The following is an 18,349-nucleotide window of genomic DNA, read 5'->3' as shown; positions in this document are numbered from 1 at the left end:
CCATGTGCCCTGAGCAGGGCTAAATGCATTGCTATCGTCCAGCACAGCAAACAGATTCCAAAAGCTGCCTGTCTTTCGGGCAGACCCAAGTGCTGGGCTGTATAAGATCGAGTATGGAGGCCAGGTGAGGGTGCTGACTTGACAGCCTTCTGGGCATTCTGAACCCCAGGGTAGGGTCCAGAGGCTACCTGGCTGCAATGAGCCCCCCTCAGGTCACTGCTGATCTTTCCAAGGCTTCGGTGTCCTCATTTAAAACTTGATGAATAACCTTTTTTGTCCCTTGTAGTTCTGAAATTCTAACATATTAGGTAGATATCCAGAACCTGAAATATTGCCAAAGACAAACCATGGTAAGATCTTCTGCTTACAAAGTGGGGGAAAAATTAAGTTTTAAAATACAAAGTTCAGTTCCATTCCAACAAAACATTTTATGTGTGTGTGGAGGGTGCTTCTTGCCAGATCCAGGCCAGTTAATATCTTTCCTTCATCCTTTCTCACACCCCATAGTCGGGTTCTCCAGGCTTCCAAGGGAAGAAAATAAATATTCTCAACCAGGGCTGGCCCTTTGCTTCAATCTCTATCACAGGGAGTCAGTCTGATAAACACTTGCAGTTAGAATGGAAGGAGGCATAGCCTCCTAGACTTTTGCAGATTTTTTTGGAAAACTAGAAAGAGTCACAGAAAACCTCAAATTAGGTAAGAGAGTGAAATTCCCCCAGAGAATTCAGAGAGAGCCACAACTGAGATCCTTGAAGCAATTGCTATGTAAGAAGAGAAGAAAGGAAATCCATGGCTCAAGAAAATAAGCAGACATTTTTTTTTCCTTAAAAAAAATTTAAAGATGAGTATTAGGCACTGATTTCTGCCTTCTATTCCCATCTCTCAAGATGACACTTAAAAAAGCAAAAGGTTTTATCCACAAAACCACCAGTGAGTAAACAACCTTCACATTCTTACCCTCACATACACACAGTAAGATATTTACTCTCTGATAAACAGCAATTGTAAATAAATCTCATTTAATCTCTAAAAGCCACAATAAAAATCTTTAACCTCCAAGGTAGAGTTTACAGATGTGTCTGGAAGGCCTGCCAGCACCAGGAAACACAAGGTCTTGAATAAACTACTATAACAGGAGGCACATTTTCTCTCTCGAGCATCTTACACTGACCTTCTTTTAAACAAAATATGTACAAGGGAGGAGGAAAGGGGAAACCCAACCCCTCCCACCCCATTCTCTGTACAAATCAGCCAATAAATCTAACGAAAAGACACAAGAGAAAAGGACAGAAGCCAACAGGTGGAAAAAGGCTTTTTGTTTCCTTAGAAATGCTCAGACACTTGATCTGTGTTCCCCGGTTTTGTCTTGTTTTGTTTTGTTTTTTGTCTCAGGGTGTCTTTAATGATGGTTTGATGATGATGATGATGATGATTACCAAGAATAATGATAACACTTCTACTTGGTGATTCCACGGTAAATCTAGCTTGAAGATTTCTCCATGCCTTTCAGACATAAAGCTCTGTTCTGTTTTACCAAATCCCAGGCAGATATGCAGCATCCCCAGGACTCAGCTATCTGGATTGTATAGATGGGGGAAACTGAGGCAACCCCCCCTCCCGCCCCCTCCCAATCCCCCCTCACACAACTCCTTTACAGTGACTACCACCAGAGAAACCCTGAGACTGGAAAAGTTTCTGGATTGTCTTGCCGCAGAGTTGTTCTCTTGCTCTCCCATCTCGCCTGCCTTGCCGCTCTGCCTCGGGAGTCTGGGCTCCAGTGATAAGGTTTGGGGTACCTCCCCTTCAGAGGCGCGCCAGGGCAGTGTGGGGGAAGTCCACACACACACACACACACACACACACACACAAAGCTCGATGCAATCTCTGCGGGCACTCGGCAGAGCCCCAGCCAGCCCTCACTCAGCCTGAGAACCACAGCTCCAAGCTTGCAAGGCCTCCCTGGGCTTCAGGCTGGGGCTGCTCTGAACGAGGGCTCTGCCCTCCTCTCCCCCTCTTTCAGGCTTCTCTCTCTTCCTCTCTCTCATTTTTTTCCCCCTCGCACCTCCACCCTCACACCCTCCTCCCACCCCTCTCCAGCCACCCCTTCTCCCCCACCAACCCAGAGGCACAGATCGTGTTACTGGGGTTCCCTAGAAAGAGGGGCCATCCCCAGCCCTGCGCGCCTTGCAAGACTTCCAGGGGCAAGGCAAGAGCTCCAATGGCAGGACCCCAGCGCTCCTCCTGAGCAGCGCAGGAATGAGACCCCCACTTCCAGGCACGGGCGAACGAGCCTGCCACAGAAGAAGGAATTGTTAGGGCTCTTACCTTTTTTATGAGGAGAAATTCTGGAGAATCATTTCAGAGACTGAGGGGGGAAAGTGAATGAAGACAAAAAAGACCCTTTTCCTGCAATCCCTGGCCTCCTGGTATCAAGACACTAGGACAACATCAAAGCAACTTAGGGGGAACACTTTAGGGGCCTATTGTCTGCTCTGGTCTGATCTGTTTTTCTTCTGACTCCCCCTCTTGCTGCGGTGACACTTGGTACGGCCCAGGCATTCATGCCAAGTAGCTTTCACACATGGAAGCTTGTCTCAAGCAATTGCTGACAAGCCACAAACAAGACATTCTCCCTCCCTTCTTGGTGCCCCCCCACTCCTCCCCCTCCACCTTTTCCTCCTCCCCCCTTGTCTCCCCTCCTCCTTTCTTCTGAATGCAAACTAAAACTCTCCAGTGACAGGCAGGCTCGCAGGCTTGGCCTAGCTGCGCACGCAGACACACACACACACACACACACACACACTCTAACACACACACACACACACTCTCTCTCTCTCTCTCTGTCTCTCTCTCTCTCTCTCTCACTCTCCTCTCTCTCTCCCTCTCACGCAAGCAGCTCAGCTAGTTGCTGCACTGGTGGAGTTAAGAGACAGGAAAAAGCCTAGGCTGAGTTGGGGGCAGGGAGAGAAAGAGAGAGGGAGCCGGAGAGCGGGAGAGCCTCCCGTGTCCTGGTAAAAATGGCAGAAGAGAGGTGAGCCCTTTGGAAAAACAGCAGTGGCCACACACGTGTGCACACAGACCCACACTGGGAGGCAGCCTGAGCTCCAGCAAGAGTGAAATAAACCACCACAAACCAAACAGCAAGGTCCCATCAGCTTGAGGCTGGGGGAGTGGGGAGATAAGAGAGTAGGTAGACCCAGCTCCGGGGCTTCTGTTGAACGTTAAGGTGCCTTTCTTTTCTAGAGTAGAGAAAAACTGGTTCCCGAAGGATCCGGTCTTTCTTCCCTGCATAATTGAGCAAAGACCTGAGCTACTAGTTAAAATAAAACCATGAAATGTGTAAATGTGCGAGTAAACTTTAACTGTGGGTTCAACTTGTACCCAGGATATTTTTAAAGTGGATTTTTTTTTTCCAGAAACCCTAGAGAGCAGTAGCAAGGAGAGTAGTAACAAGTAGTGTAAACTCTAAGAGCTGTGAAGTGTGATGCTGAAGTTACTGATTGCCAGGCGGCTGGGATTTATGGAGGGTGGGCACTGCGAGTCGCGGGGGAAGGGTGGGTGAGTCTCTCAGAGCTGTTTTCTAGGAATGAGGGGGAATGAGGTAGGATAATGAATATGGCATGAAGCGAGGCAGGAATGTGATTGGTGAGGAGGGAGAAGGGAGGTGGGGGTGTAAAGGAGGGAAGGGGGGGAGCACTGCATTTAAAAAGGAAGAAGAAAGATGGAAGCCCAGAGATTGAAACATGCGAGGGGGGAAATGAGATGGCAAAGGAAGGCAGAAAATGTGAGTGAAAAGGAGCACAAAGGATGCGCAAATTTGCAGATGGCATGAAATCAGGAGGGCCAATTGAGATCAAGAAGAACGACAGGATGATGATGTGACATTCATATTTTTAGCATGTTGTGGAGTCACAGACCTGACAAGGTCTCCCCAGCCTAGGCCAGGAAGTTGCCCCTCTACCCGCAGTTGCTGGAGAGAAGCTGAGCTCCTAACGGGAGCTAAACCAGATCTGTATTCTTGCAGGAAGGTGGCTTATAGCCTGTTTCTCAGAATCTTCTACAAAATGCAAATTACGTGAACACGCATCACTCACTCCTTCGTAGGGGTGCAATAAGGAATAAATTATGACTTTTTACACTTAATACTAGCTAAATGGCTTGTCACTAACTAAAAGTAACTGTATCGAAGACACATCCTTGTTCCTGCTGACTTTACCCCTTAGTTTGCTTCTCCATTACGGTTGATCCCTACAACTGTCTACCCTGACTCTCATTCATGCTGATTGTGAGAATATTTTTTTTTTAAGATTTTATTTATTTATTTGACAGAGAGAGATCACAAGTAGACAGAGAGGCAGGCAGAGAGAGAGAGGGAAGCAGGCTCCCTGCTGAGCAGAGAGCCCAATGCGGGCCTCAATCCCAGGACTCTGAGATCATGACCTAAGCCGAAGGCAGCGGCTTAACCCACTGAGCCACCCAGGTGCCCTGATTGTGAGAATATTAACTACTTTTGATTGAGTATTTACTTAATTTTTAGCACATTCCTAAACATTTATACTATGAAGTCATTTCTCTTAAGACCATCTCCATGTCCAGATGCTAAAAAATGAAGCACAGAGAGGTTCAATAACTTCCCTGAGGTTACACAGCAACGTAGCAGTGGAGCTCAGATCAGACTCAGACCTGTGTGATTCCAAAGCCCCAGCATTTAACCACCATCTCATGTCCTCTGACCGCCTAGCTCAGGTTCTCCATAGTACCCCACTCAGCCATACAAACGCATTGTTTCTTTCTGTACCCAAGGTTGGGTTTGGGTTTCTCGCTTTGAGCCAGGGGACCTTCTGACCTCCCCTTAATAGACTACTGACTCACCGTCCACTTCTAAGCGATGATGACTCACGATTCACAATGAGGCCTTTAGGCAAGAATTGCACGAAGGGTCAACTTAACCTTTAATGACCACGCGATTTGGAGATTTGCTGGCAATGGGGAAAGGCTGCTGAGGCCAGAAAGGCTTCCCTTCCTAAAAAATAATAATAATAATAATAAAATCAAACTAAAAACACCTGCAAGGTGTGGCTGCTGCTGCTGCTGCTGATGACAGCAGGTGACATTTATGAAGCTTTTTCTTCTCTTAAACAACCCCATAAGGTATAAGCAGTTATTGCTCCCATTTTCTGGATGGAGAAGCTGAGACACAGAAGAGGTGTGGTGAAGTGCCAAGCTCACTGAGGCAGAAAGTGTGACTGAGCTGTGGCCCCAGGCAGCCTGCCTCTCCAGAGCCCATGCCCTCCAGCCCATGCTATGCAGTAGCCGAAGGAAGTGAGGAGCCCTTCTGACCCTTTCACTCTAAGTGAAAACCTAAATGCTTGGTGAGAGAGAGCAGAGAGGGGCAACAACAATGCTCATGTCTTCATGTGGCATCTCCATGAGGAACTAATGGAGAAGAAAGCCTGTGCCAGGCCCACAAACAGACCCAGTTCTCTGATTCCTCCACAGCCCCACCTGGGCAAGGACAGCGCATCCTCAGACTCTGGGTCAGAACATGTTGGTAGGAACACCAGGTCGGACTCTCTTGCCTCCAGCACTGATGGTTACCGCCTGCCAAGTCCAAAGAGCGAAGAAGTGGAAATCCAAATAGATAACAAGATTACTGCTTGAGTGCTTCTCAGCTTATTTTACAAGACTTCTGAATGCTAACTGCAGGGTATGGAAGAAAATGCCCTGAATTCTTGGGTAGACCTGGGTTCGAGTGCTATTTTACCACTCATAGGGATAGGAACCAGGCTCTTCTGGCCAAGCTTTGTTTCTCCCATTTATAAAATGAGCTGATGCCATGAGATCTAGCACCTTATCCAGCCCTACGACACTGTCATCCTGGTAAGTGTCCAGTTGATGAGGAAAAGACAAAAAGCCAAGGGAGCTGATGAGATGTATGTTTGGGTATGCACATGTGTATGTGTGCCGGAGAGGGTCATGAAACGAAGGGATGGAGCAAGAAAGACCCTTGTTGGACTGGTCTACCCAAATTATGGCAGGCCTCTTCCAAAATACCTTCTACATAATAGCTATTTTTCACTTTATTTTGTTTCACTGTTGGAATTCCCAACAACGACAACGTCATTTGCTATATTAACAATCTTTTTAAAAAGAAAACGCCTCTAGAGAGGATAAAGAATATTAGCCACTCACACGTTAGTGTAAATTATTTCGTTAGACTGCTTTCCTCCGAATATCTAATTCATATCGAATGGCCATTTAGGTTAGAGAGTGAAGTGGAAAGGGGGAAGCGAGTAGATAGTTTAAGAATTGAGAAGAGTCTTGGTGTCAGGCAGGTCGGATGTGGGGGTTGCTTAGAGCAAGAGAAGGTAAGCAGGCACCAGGAGATGGCATAAACTATTAGAAGGTGGGGACATCATAAAGGCACCTGGCTGGCTGCATTAGGGGAGCACACAACTTTTGATCTCAAGGATGTAACTTTGAGCCCCATGTTGGGTATAGAGATAACTTAAAATTAAAATCTTAAAAAAATAATAAAAATTTAAAAATAAAGGAAGAAGGACCCTGGCTTCATCTTTCTCCACATTCCCCTTTCCCTGCATCTGGCAAGTGCTCACAGTAACTTCCTATGGGGTCAATATGGGGCTTAGTTCCATTTAAAACATGGTTTTCATGAGGGAAAGATGTTCAGCCAACCAAACACCCAACTTACAAATAAACGCTAAAAAACCCAGCCCATTCATAATTTGATATCTATCTACCTGTACATATTTAATTGTGGGGGGAAATGTGGGAGTCAGACAAAAGAGGTTTCTCTCTCCTCCACATTTCTGGAAGGTGAATTATCTGACATGAAGGAGAGAATCAAGCAGAAAATCAGGAACCAAGTTTCAAGATTTAGCAAGATAAAGCAGCAATTTAGAAGCAGGCAAGCTTAGAAATTACCTGATCTGAAAATAGCCATTTCTCCTAATAATAAATTAAATATATCACATTACATAAAAATATAGCTACCTCCCTCCGCCCCCATGATTAAAAGACAGGGTGAAGTTACTGGGTTCTGGAATGAAAAGACATGAGTCCCAATGTGATGTACTTACAAGCTGAATGACCTTGGTCAAGACTTTTAATCTTTCTGAGCCACGGTTTTATGATACTTCCCACGGTATCATGAAGTGATGAGTTCCCATGTGAATGGGCTTTATAAAGAGGAGAGGGCTATACAGATTTTAGCCAGTGGTAGGTAAAAATCTGTGACGATAAGAGCACTACTCTGTGTCAGGCATTCTCTTTATGTCCAGTATCTCATTTAATTGTCACAAGTCCCCGCTACGGCAACACAATACAGTGTGTTTATGTATTTGATCTCTAGAGCCAGACAGGCCTGGTCTTGAGTTACCGTGAGTTACAATCACTCTGTGATTTTGGACAAATTGCTCTACCTTTCTGAGTCTCAGTTTCTTCCTTTGCAAAATGAGGATATTAATAGTGCCTTCCTCATGGGATTATTTCGAGGATGAAATGAGATGATGAATGCACATGACATAATTAGCGCAGTGCCCACACAGAAAGTAATCATCAAACATTAGATGTGATATTTGTTTTCATTTCACAGGCGTGGTGAGATTAAGAGCTTTGCCCACGGTCACGCAGCTCGTAAATAGAAGACGTCCGAATGTGGTTCTGTTTGACCCCAAACCCCTGCTCTTTACTGCTCTATATTGTCTATCTTGCCATTGATTTTTCTGAACCACGGGTAATTGAAAGGACGTACTAATTGCATCATCATTTGCTTTACCTTTATTAGCTTCCCACGTGAACTGTGGTCTGTAAACATAAACACTCAATGAATATACTTTTCATACAGAACATCTTGGAGAGATGAGGTTATTATTTAAAAATACTCCTTGAAAAGATCCCTCAAAGTAATCCGGAGTACAAGTATCTCAGAAAAGCATTACGGCAGACTCGTGTTCTGGAACTTAAAAATTATTAGTCTAAATTTCATCGTCTCTTCTCAGCTGAGCTTCAGGTCAAAGAAGAGCATTAAGTGCCCAAAAGGTTCAGTATGGGAGAAAGAACAAAGCACGCAGGTAATCCGCAGGCAGTCTCCCCAGACTTTAAGAGACATGCAGAAAATTGAGAACTTCCATTTTATGGGCCAAAAATATTCCAGGGAGCCCAACTTAAGTTTGAATATATATATTAACAAGAGATTCACATTACTGAGCTCCAGTGAGAGGTGGCAGGTGGAAACAGATCATCACATAGCAAGGAACAGAAATCCCCTCTCCCACAGAATGAGTGACTGCAGCTTCTTCCTTCAATCTAAGCGACAATAAATCAGAAGAATGGGCTCCATGTGGGGAGGTTGAGAGGATAACCATTCTGGAAGCGGCCACCAGAGTCAATGCCCCAAGGTCCTAACACACCACTTTTTTTTTTTTAAACACTATCACACTATTTTCAAAGCACATTTATTTCATCTTATTTTTTTTCCCAAGCTCCAAATGTTACAAAGGACCTCTGAATGCTTTCAGCAGACCCTAATTAAATGATGAAGGAAAGTCAGTTCCTGTGTGTTTGATTCATGTTTATGATTGTCATTTAAGTGTGTGAACTGATGATAACTTGAAGTCCTGTGCTCGTCCAGGGGAGACCAGGCACCTATGCGAGTGCCCTCATGCACAGTCCTCTGGGGGAAAGATGGGCCCAGACTGGCATTAGTAAGCATTCCAACTCTGCAGGGTGTAGAACGTCCATTAGGAACAAAGTGTATGTGTAATAATACAATTGACATATCAGTGGGACAGAAAGGCCACTTTGTCCCTTCTCCCTCTCATCTAAGCAGGATCTGCAAGGGAGCTTAGACGGCCCTGGGAAAGGTCTGAGGAATTGAGCTTAGCCCAGGCAAGGAAGGCACAAACTGGAACAGCGGGCTTTGGCCAAGGGCTTTATCTGTAATGCCCCATCCCTGAGATCTGCTTCTATACGAAGCTTGCAGCTCATCAGAACAGAAAGAGGCAGCAGAACTAACTACCAGTGGGAGCAACGGTTTTGGTAAACAATGAGCCAACTTCTTCCCCAAGGGAGCAGATCAGAGGAGCTGTAATCACACTGGAGTGAAACTCTCCAGCAGTTACACAGACAGCCAGGAAAGGACTGCCTCCCCTGACTGCCTCCCCTGACTGCCCTCAGGTGCTGTGCTTCCCTGGCCTTGGTTCAGGGCAGACGGATTCAGGTATGATCTGGGGCACTCAGCTGCTCCAGGCCTGCTTAGAAGGCAGCCCAGAGAGCAGCTCCCTGGGCCACCAGCTACAGCTTCATAACGCTCTGCTCCAAGTGGCCGTGAGTTCCCTTTCAGCTGAGAGGGGGACATATAAAAGGATTTCTTACTAGCCTGGCTCCTGAGTTGGAGTTGTTCTGCCCTGCAAAGCTGGAAAGAGATAATTGCTCTGAAACGATTACAGTTGCATTCCTAGTACGTCTGGACCTGAGGTTGTTTGACCTCTGAAAACCTGGAATGGAAATAATGCAATTATCTGAGCTAAAGACAATTTAATAAAAAACAAAACAAACAAACAAACAAAAAAACACTGAAGCCGGGAAAAGGAAATTTATCTTTTATGCCACATGTCTTTTGCCTAGCAATGGAATGTGTACCTTTCATAAAGATGAAAGATGCGGTGAAGACTGAATAGAAGGTGGTATTTTCAATTCCATTCAATAAACATTTCTTATTACCTGTTGTGTGCAAAACACTGTGCTTGGACTTGTGCCACCAAAACCAGTATGACTGTCTCTGTTCGAAAGCAGTGTGCCATCTAGTTAGATGAAGAGAGAGATGCTTGCAAGGAACCACAGTACCAGCCATCCTGAGATAAAGGAAGTCAGAAGGGATCACAGGCATTTTTTTTTTTAAGCAGGCCCACCATGGGGCTTGAACGCATGACCCTGAGATCAAGAGTCACATGCTCTGCTAAAAGGGCCAACCAGGCACCCAGGTAATGCAAGCATTCGAGGTACCTGCCCAACACATTCCCTCCACCCACAGAGAATAACGGCCCAGCCACCTGCTCAGAGAAGCTCTGACACTTGTGTTTATACCATGCAACCAATTCCCCTGGACAGCATTCTCTCTCCCAGAAATTTAATTAGGACTTCACAGAAGCGAGTTGATCTCTCTTAGCCCTAGCATTGAGAGAACTCCTGAGGTTAAAAAAAATAAAAATAAAAAAATAAAAAAAGTAATGAAATCAACCTATTTGGAGAAGTAGCAGATGAGAGTCCACATGGCCTGAAAGAGAGAAAGAGAGGAAGAGAGAGAGAGAGTCCTTGGTTGTCTGCTTTCCAAAGCACAGTTGTGGCTCTGGTGGAGGCTTCCTGACTTCAGTTCCTTAACATGTTCCTGATTCTAAGTTACCCCCCAACTTCACTCCCTCCCCACTAGACTAGCTCTAACGTGTTTCTCTTTCTTTCTTTTTTTTTTTTTTAAGATTTTATTTATTTATTTGACAGAGAGAGGTCACAAGTAGTCAGAGAGGCAGGCAGAGAGAGAGGAGGAAGCAGGCTCCCTGCTGAGCAGAGAGCCCGATGCGGGACTCGATCCCAGGACCCTGAGATCATGACCTGAGCCGAAGGCAGCGGCTTAACCCACTGAGCCACCCAGGCGCCCCTAACGTGTTTCTCTTTCTTGCCCCCAAGAGAGGATGAAACTCTAACTCCGTCCAACCCTCATAAATGCCAAGCAGGGAACTCGTTCCGGATGCACATCAGATAAATTGAACTCACAAGGAGTGTGAGGCCTAGTAGGGGTGCTGGTAGGTGAAAAGTACATATGCAGTACTATAAAAGAAGTGTGAAGAGAATCTGGGGAGGAAACAAGCATTTATGTCTTCAGAAGAATTTTGGGAAGGTTTCACAGAGGATACAGTGTGTGATCTAAACCTCGAGAAGGATTTTAACAGATTTGGTGGGATAATGCGTTTTGATCAGAGGAAAGCGTGCTTCCTGCTGAGAAGGCAGGAAGGGCATGTTAAGGTATGACTTCTACACTTCATTGGCTCTCTGATTTTCAAACGCGCTCCAGAAAGGCAAGAGAGTGTGCCCCCTATGACCCACGGGCCATATTCGACCTGTTGCATTTTTGTATGGTACAGCCTGCAATCCAACAAAGGTTTTGACATTTTAAAATAATGCTTGGGGGTGCACCTGGGTGGCTCAGTGGGTTAAAGCCCCTGCCTTCGGCTCAGGTCATGATCCCAGATCCTGGGATCAAGCCCCACATCGGGCTCTCTCGAGCCTGCTTCCTCCTCTTTCTCTGCCTGCCTCTCTGCTTACTTGTATTCTGTGTCTGTCAAATAAATAAATAATCTTAAAAAAAAAATAATGCTTGGGGACGCTTGGGTGGCACAGTCTATGAAGCATCCAACTCTTGTTTTGGCTCAGGTTATGACCTCAGGATTGTGAGATCAAGCCCTGTGTTGGGCTCCATATTCAGCGCAGAGTCTGCTTGAGATTCTCTCTCCCTCTCCCTCTGTCCACCCCCACCCCTGACTCCTGTTCTCTCTCTCTCTAAAACAATTACATAAATAAAATCTTTAAGATAAAACAAACAAAAAAAATAATAGTTGGAAAAAATCAGAAGAAGAATATTTGGGGTGCCTGGCTGGCTCAAGGGGTTAAAGCTTCTGCCTTCTGCTCAGGTCGTGATCCCAGGGTTCTGGGATGGAGCCCCACATCGGGCTCTCTGTTCAGCGGGGAGCCTGCTTCCCTCTCTGCCTGCCACTCTGCCTGCTTGTGATCTCTGTCTTTCAAATAAAAAATAAAAAGTCTTTAAGAATATTTCATGGCGAGCCCTGCATCGGGCTCTCTGCTCAGCGGGGAGCCTCCTTCTGCCTTTCTCTCTGCCTACCTCTCTGCCTACTTGTGATCTCTGTCTGTCAAATAAATAAATAAAATCTTAAAAAAAAAAAAAAAAGAATATGTCACGGCATGCGAAAATTATATGAAGTTCAAATTCTGGTCTCCACTAATAAAGTTTTATAGGGACACCATCGCCCTTATTCCTTCATATACGGTCTACAGTTGCTTTCGTCCTGTAACCATGAAGTTAAGTAGTTGCAACAGAAACCGCATGGTCTGCAAAGTCCAGACTATTTCTATCTGGCTTTCTTTGCAGGAAAAGATTGCTGACCTCTACCTTATATTCCAGGCTCCAGAGGTTTCCTTTGAACATTTGGGATGTGATGATGCCACTTTCAGAGAGTGTATATCAAATATCCATTTATAGTGGTGTTATCAATATGTACTTTGTAGGACTGTTTTGAGAATCATCTAGAATATCTGTCATGTGAACAAAGATGATATATATATCATCTTATTTAAATTTCCTGGGATGCTTGGGTGGCTCACTTGGCTGAGCACACAACCCTTGATTTTGGCTCAGGTCATAATCTCAGGGTTGTGGGATCAAGGCCCAAGCTGGGCTCCAGCTCAGCAGGAAGTCTTCTTGCGAATTCTCTGTCTCTCCCTCTGCCTTTCCCACCTCCACTCACACATACACTCTCTCTCTAAAAAAAAAAAAAAACTTCCAAGAACTCTATGACATAAGAACTATGATTGCCCTCACTTAACAAATCAGGAAACTGAGGCACAGAAGACCCAAGGAACCTGTCCAGGACCACAGAGCTAGCATCAGTAGAACCCTAATGTAAATAAGGCGGTATGAGCCCAGGCTTTTCCTCTTCTCAGCACAGCACATGTGCACTTCTTATGTTATGCATTTCTTGTCAGAACTTTTTAACACTGTCCATCTATTACTTTTGTAATTAGGAAAAACATATACTTTAAAAATAAATAAATACATAAGTACATAACATGGTTCCTGGACACACAGTGAGGACGATGATGGTGGTGGTGGTGGTGAGGAGTAGGAAGGAGGAAGAAGATGGTGGCAATTTACATTTATTGGCCTCTTCCTACAATGTACCAGGCAATCGGCATGCTAATTAAGTTGAGGAGGCATTTGCTAACTTGTTATTATTGCCGATATTACTCTTTTCGCCAACAGTTTTTTCCCAGAGGTGTGCTGGGGCTGAGTGGATCTGGAATGGAAATGGCATCCCAAGTCTCCATGCTTAGGGCTATGAAAAGTTGTCTTAATATTTCTCCCACTTCCTTGCCATGGTAGGTAGTCAGAGAATGGATGAGTGTAGATGGGTGGAGCAGATGGCTCCTGGGATCAGGTGGAAGAGAGATCTAAACCTGGTTCCAGCATGCACTTGGCACTGCAACCTTAATCTAGACCTTATGTTGTCACATTGGACATATTTGCCCTACTTTTCCAGTTCCATCTTATGGACAGGACAACAGGTGTTCCAGATCACTGGAAAGGCCCGCTGCCCCGCTGTCAGGCCTCCCATGGCCTGAGAGTCTCTCATGAAAGATTCATTTCTTTGAGTTAAAGTTTGGCCAAGGAGAAGTAGGAGGGCCTGGCTGACTCAGTCAGTGGAGTGTGTATCTCTTGAACTTGGGGTTGTGAGGTCAAGCCTTCCATTCAGTGTAGAGATTACTTAAAAATAAGATCTTAGGGGCACCTGGGTGGCTCAGTGGGTTAAAGCCTCTGCCTTTGGCTCAGGTCATGATCCCAGGGTCCTGGGATCAAGCCCCACATCAGGCTCTCCGCTCTGCAGGGAGCCTGCTTTCCTCTCTCTCTGCCTGCCTCTCTGCCTACTTGTGATCTCTGTCTGTCAAATAAATAAGTAAAATCTTAAAAAAAAAAATAAGATCTTAAAAAAGTAAATAAAGTTTGGTCAAGGAAAGGTGTCACAGAAAGCCACTGACTTTGCGGTGATTTAATTTCATAGAATCCTAAGATGGGAGAATGAAGAGTCACCTAGACTCCAAAGCCTCCTTGTTCCCGCCTCTAAACCCCTTCCTTCCTTTTTCCATCTCTAGTGAGAGAGGAGACCTTGTCTGTCTGTGCCAATCCTTCTCTTACTTTGGGTTCCCCTCCCCTCTCTGTCCATCATATTCTTTCTATACCATCATCCTGCACCTCCACTGTTTCTTTCCATCAGTATTTATGTTAGTTCAAGTACCCCCCATCTTAAGATAAGATTAAAGTAAAATAAATTAAAATAAAATAAAATAATAAAATAAAATTTTAAAAGGCCTCCTGGGCTTCAATACTCTTTCTGGCTACTGCTTTGCCTCATTTTTCTCCTCAGCCCGACTGCTTATAAGAATTTTTGATAGACGGGGCACCCGGGTGGCTCAGTGGGTTAAGCCGCTGCCTTCGGCTCAGGTCATGATCGCAGGGTCCTGGGATCGAGCCCCGCATCGGGCTCTCTGCTCAGTCGGGAGCCTGCTTCCTTCTCTTTCTCTGCCTGCCTCTCTGCCTGCTTGTGATCTCTCTCTGTCAAATAAATAAATAAAATCTTAAAAAAAAAAACAAAAAACAGAATTGTTGATAGACTCTGAGGGACACATGATAGAATTCCAGATTTGTAAAACAGTCATATGGTTTGGAAGGTCTGGTTCAGCCCCGAGGAGGAAGAGTAAGTGGCACAGAAATCAGTCAAGGAAAGGAGGAGAGGAACATGGGAGGCTCCTGTGGACAACCTATTTCATAATGTTATCTAAAATCAATACTAACCTCTCCCACCAATTAATAAATTATAGTGGGTCTGGGTACCTGCTCAGAATATGTCAGCTATGTACTACGGGGGTGGAGGTGGGGTGGGAGGTAGGTTACAGTCAAGTACTTACCACTGCCTTTGAACCATTCCGTTTTGTCTGGGAGGCAGGATATACACACTGGATTAAGGTATCCGTTCAGGGCAGTGCATGATTAAGGCTACATGAATGATCTAGATTAGTGGTCCTCAGACCACAGCATCAGCATCCCTTAAGAATTTGCTAGCAATGTAAATTCTCAGGTCCCATCCTAGCCCTGCTGAATTTGGAACTGGGGATCCCAGCACTCTGTTTTTAAAAAGCCCCACCCCCGTACCTCCCGCCCCCGCCAGGCAATTCTGATGTGAGCTAGAGTCAGAGAAGCATGGGGTAGGTAATGTGGAATCCTGGCTAGAGGTCCAAGTCAAACTTACCACTCAGCATTTAAATTTGATTCTGATCAATGACAGAGAGTCATCCAGGAAGGGCAGCCGCGGTGGGTGGATGTATAGGGATAAGAATGCATAAACCATAGATGGAAAGGAGGCAAGGGTGTTGCGGGAGGGAGGAAGGCCAAGGAGGCTGGGGACCAGAAGCAGTGGCGTCGAGGGAGTGGAGGTGGCTGCGGAGGGCGGGGCGAGCGAGCCCTGAATATCAGACTCCTTTGGGGACATAGAAACCGCTTCTAGTTCTCTCCAGAGAGGGCTCCACCTGCCACATTTCATTTCTTTCTCTCCTTTACCTACTCAGGCATTCTCTCCCAGCCTCTCATCTCCAGAAGGGAGGATCACCCCCTTCTCCTTGGATCTTTGCTGCTCTAATCCAGGAAGGTGTCTCTTTCCCTGCCTCCCCCATCAGTACGTCCTCCTTCTTCTCCCAATCCACCCCCTCACTCCTGCTGCCTATGAGACATTATAAACCCCTCCTTTGAAAAACGGGGCCTAGAGAGGCTACATGATTTGAACAAGTTCCTATTCAAAGCGTCGGGGGGGCCACACCTGCCTCTTCGATTCTGAGAGCGTGTACCCGGGACTCGTTCAGCATGGATTAGAAGCCGGGTGTCGGCGCCGGCTGTTCACGGGGCCCCAACAGGGAAGTCACACGGGGGCTCTGCGGAAGGCTGTGCAGAGCGGCTGGAAGCAGCTCTCTGTGGGAAGTCCCTTCCAAAGCCCAGAGGAATGCTTTCAGGCTTGCGGCCTTGTTTCCCAGTGGGATGTTCTCTCAAGACAGAACCTCCACCGGCACCTTTAGGCTCTGATGTTTAGGCATCATACTCCCAGAGAGGGAAGTTGGTGCCCTGGGATGTGCGTTGGTGTTTGTGTGTGTGTGTGTGTGTGTGTGTGTGAATGCACAAGGGATGCTCCTTCTCTTGAAGGTTTTCAACGCAAGACCAAGGTTTTAAGCTAGCAAGGTGATTTTGTCCAAACTGTTTAACGTCTCTTCTTGGCCTTATCTATAAAATGTGGATCCTAAGGTCAACCGACAGAGTCCCTGTGAGGATCCAATGAGAGGGTCAAGCCCAGTGTAAATCACAGTTGAGCCTTGAACAACATGGGAGTTAGGGGCACCGAGCGTCTGCTGTAGTTAAAAATCCAAGTAAAACTTTTGACTTCTCCAAAAGCCGTTGGCCGGAAACCCCTAATACCACAGACGGTTGATTAATATATATTTCGTGTGTTACATGTATTATGCGCTGTGTTCTTACGATAAAGGAAGCTAGAGGAAAGACAACGTTATTTAGAACATCATACTGAGGGGCACCTGGGTGGCTCAGTGGGTTAAGCCGCTGCCTTCGGCTCAGGTGATGATCTCAGGGTCCTGGGATGGAGTCCCGCATGGGGGGGGGTGTCTCTGCTCAGCAGGGGGCCTGCTTCCCTCCCTCTCTCTCTGCCTGCCTCTCTGCCTACTTGTGATCTCTCTCTGTCGAATACATAAATAAAATCTTTAAAAAAAGAACATCATACTGAAAAGAAAATACATTTTAGTTCTGTACTGTCCACATCACACATAAGCGGACCCACGCGGCTCACACCTGTCTTGTTCAAGAGTAACGACATACGGCCCACGCAATAGCTCGTGACCATGGGGGTCTCTCAGGTGCTCTTCCTGTTTCCTCCAGCCTCTCCTCACTCCACTAGACCCTGCCCAGTGTTGTGAACCGGTTTTCCTAAAATAGGATTTTTATTATGGGCACGTTATTATCTCAAGATATTAGTATTCGCCACTCCATCTCATTACTCAACATTTCCTTTCATCTTCTCTACTTAATACATCTGACCTTCCAGTCACCAGGTTGTCCCAGGAACAGGACAAACAAAGAGAGGAGCTGGGACTCTTCTGGCCTTTCACCAGGAGAGACCGGGAGGCCCTTGCAGGCCTTATGAGCTGCACGAGGCTGGGAGCTTTGAGGAGCCTGCCTACGGACCTGGGAACCGTGACGTCTCAGGAGTGCCACGTGGAGGGTGACACTGCCCAAGCGCCAGCTCCTTCCCCAGCGCTTGCTGAGGCCCAGGGCCTCTGTGTCCACTCTGAGCATGGAGCTCCCCACCAAGGAGTGGAATGGAGGCTAGAAATAAGTTCTCTTTTGGTTCTTGGGTATTTTCGTTCAAGGCTTGACATTTAAAAAGCTGTTACTGACCATGTTGTTTCCCTAACCAAAGGGCCTCAAGTGACTCCTTACTGCCTTCAAACTCAAATCCATATGTTATCCTGTCATCAGGGCTCTCTACAGTCTACTCATCCCTGCCCATCTGGCCAGACTCACAGACTGCTTGTCTCTTGCTCCAGCTTTGCCTGGCTCCTGATTGCTGCTGGGTCTATACCTCACCCACAGGGGTCTTCACTGGGTGTCCCACAGCTGCCTCACCCATTACCACCATACCTGCCTCCCTTATTTGCTATAGTTCCCCTCCAGAGTTGGTGCCACAAGAAACACATTTGTGGAAGTAGAGACCTAGGGGTCCTTCTAGCCCTTCTCCCCTTTTCTCGCCACTCACAATGCTCAGGAGAGTCTACTACTTAAATAATTTTGACTCTGTCTTTTTCTCTATATTCCCACCCCACTGCTTTCGTTCTGGTCTTATTATCTTGAGTTCTGACTACAGCTCTGCCTCTTCCCTTCCCATCCCTCCCGCACTGCAGTCAGAGGGGTAGCAGTGTATAGGAGTGAGACAGAAAAGCTGCTTCTACTCCTTACTCCTGGAGTGAACCTGGACAAGTCTGTATATTTCTCTGGAGGTGATAAAGGTTATTGGGAGGTTGAGGCTTGTAAACCACAGCTGGCCCTACCCAAATAATATAAGACACTGTTATCATTATCTTTCCAAAATGCAGCTGGGTAGGTCATTTCCCCTGAAAAATTTACTGATTCCCTTTCCTCTGTACAAAGCCCAAATTCCGTAGGAGGAGGTAAGTGCCCTGATGATATGATCTCTACCTGCCTTAACTAACTGATTTCCCATCTCTCTTCATCCGCCCTTATACACTGGCTTAGGCAGTGTGTTCATAAGGAGACTTTGCACTTGCTATCCCTTGTGCCTGTGGTGCACTGACTCCCTTGTCACCCACCGAGCCCCCACCTCATTACAGCCTTCTGCCTACTACTTCACTTATACCTTGGTTGTTACACTTACCACACTGTAATCTTCTTTAAAAAAAAAAAATAGCGTCT

At 46.2% G+C, this 18,349-nt stretch overlaps 1 protein-coding gene across 4 annotated transcripts in view; it reads right to left on the bottom strand.

Moving 5' to 3' along the window:
• Positions 1 to 2,537, bottom strand: part of BCL9 (BCL9 transcription coactivator) — an 84,008-nt gene extending 81,471 nt beyond the window's left edge. For 3 of the 4 annotated variants that reach the window (XM_044239061.1, XM_044239067.1, XM_044239062.1), the window contains exon 1: positions 2,326 to 2,536. The gene's annotated coding sequence lies outside the window, so the exon portion shown is untranslated. Of the gene's footprint in view, positions 1 to 2,325 lie in introns of all 4 variants that reach the window. The other variant, XM_044239066.1, reaches the window with a different exon arrangement.
• Between the last annotated feature and the right edge of the window lie 15,812 nt (positions 2,538 to 18,349).

This window comes from Neovison vison, chromosome 2 (genome assembly GCF_020171115.1).
Source record: "Neovison vison isolate M4711 chromosome 2, ASM_NN_V1, whole genome shotgun sequence".
Taxonomy (NCBI): Eukaryota; Metazoa; Chordata; class Mammalia; order Carnivora; family Mustelidae; genus Neogale; species Neogale vison.
This window is presented reverse-complemented; position numbering and strand designations above follow the sequence as displayed.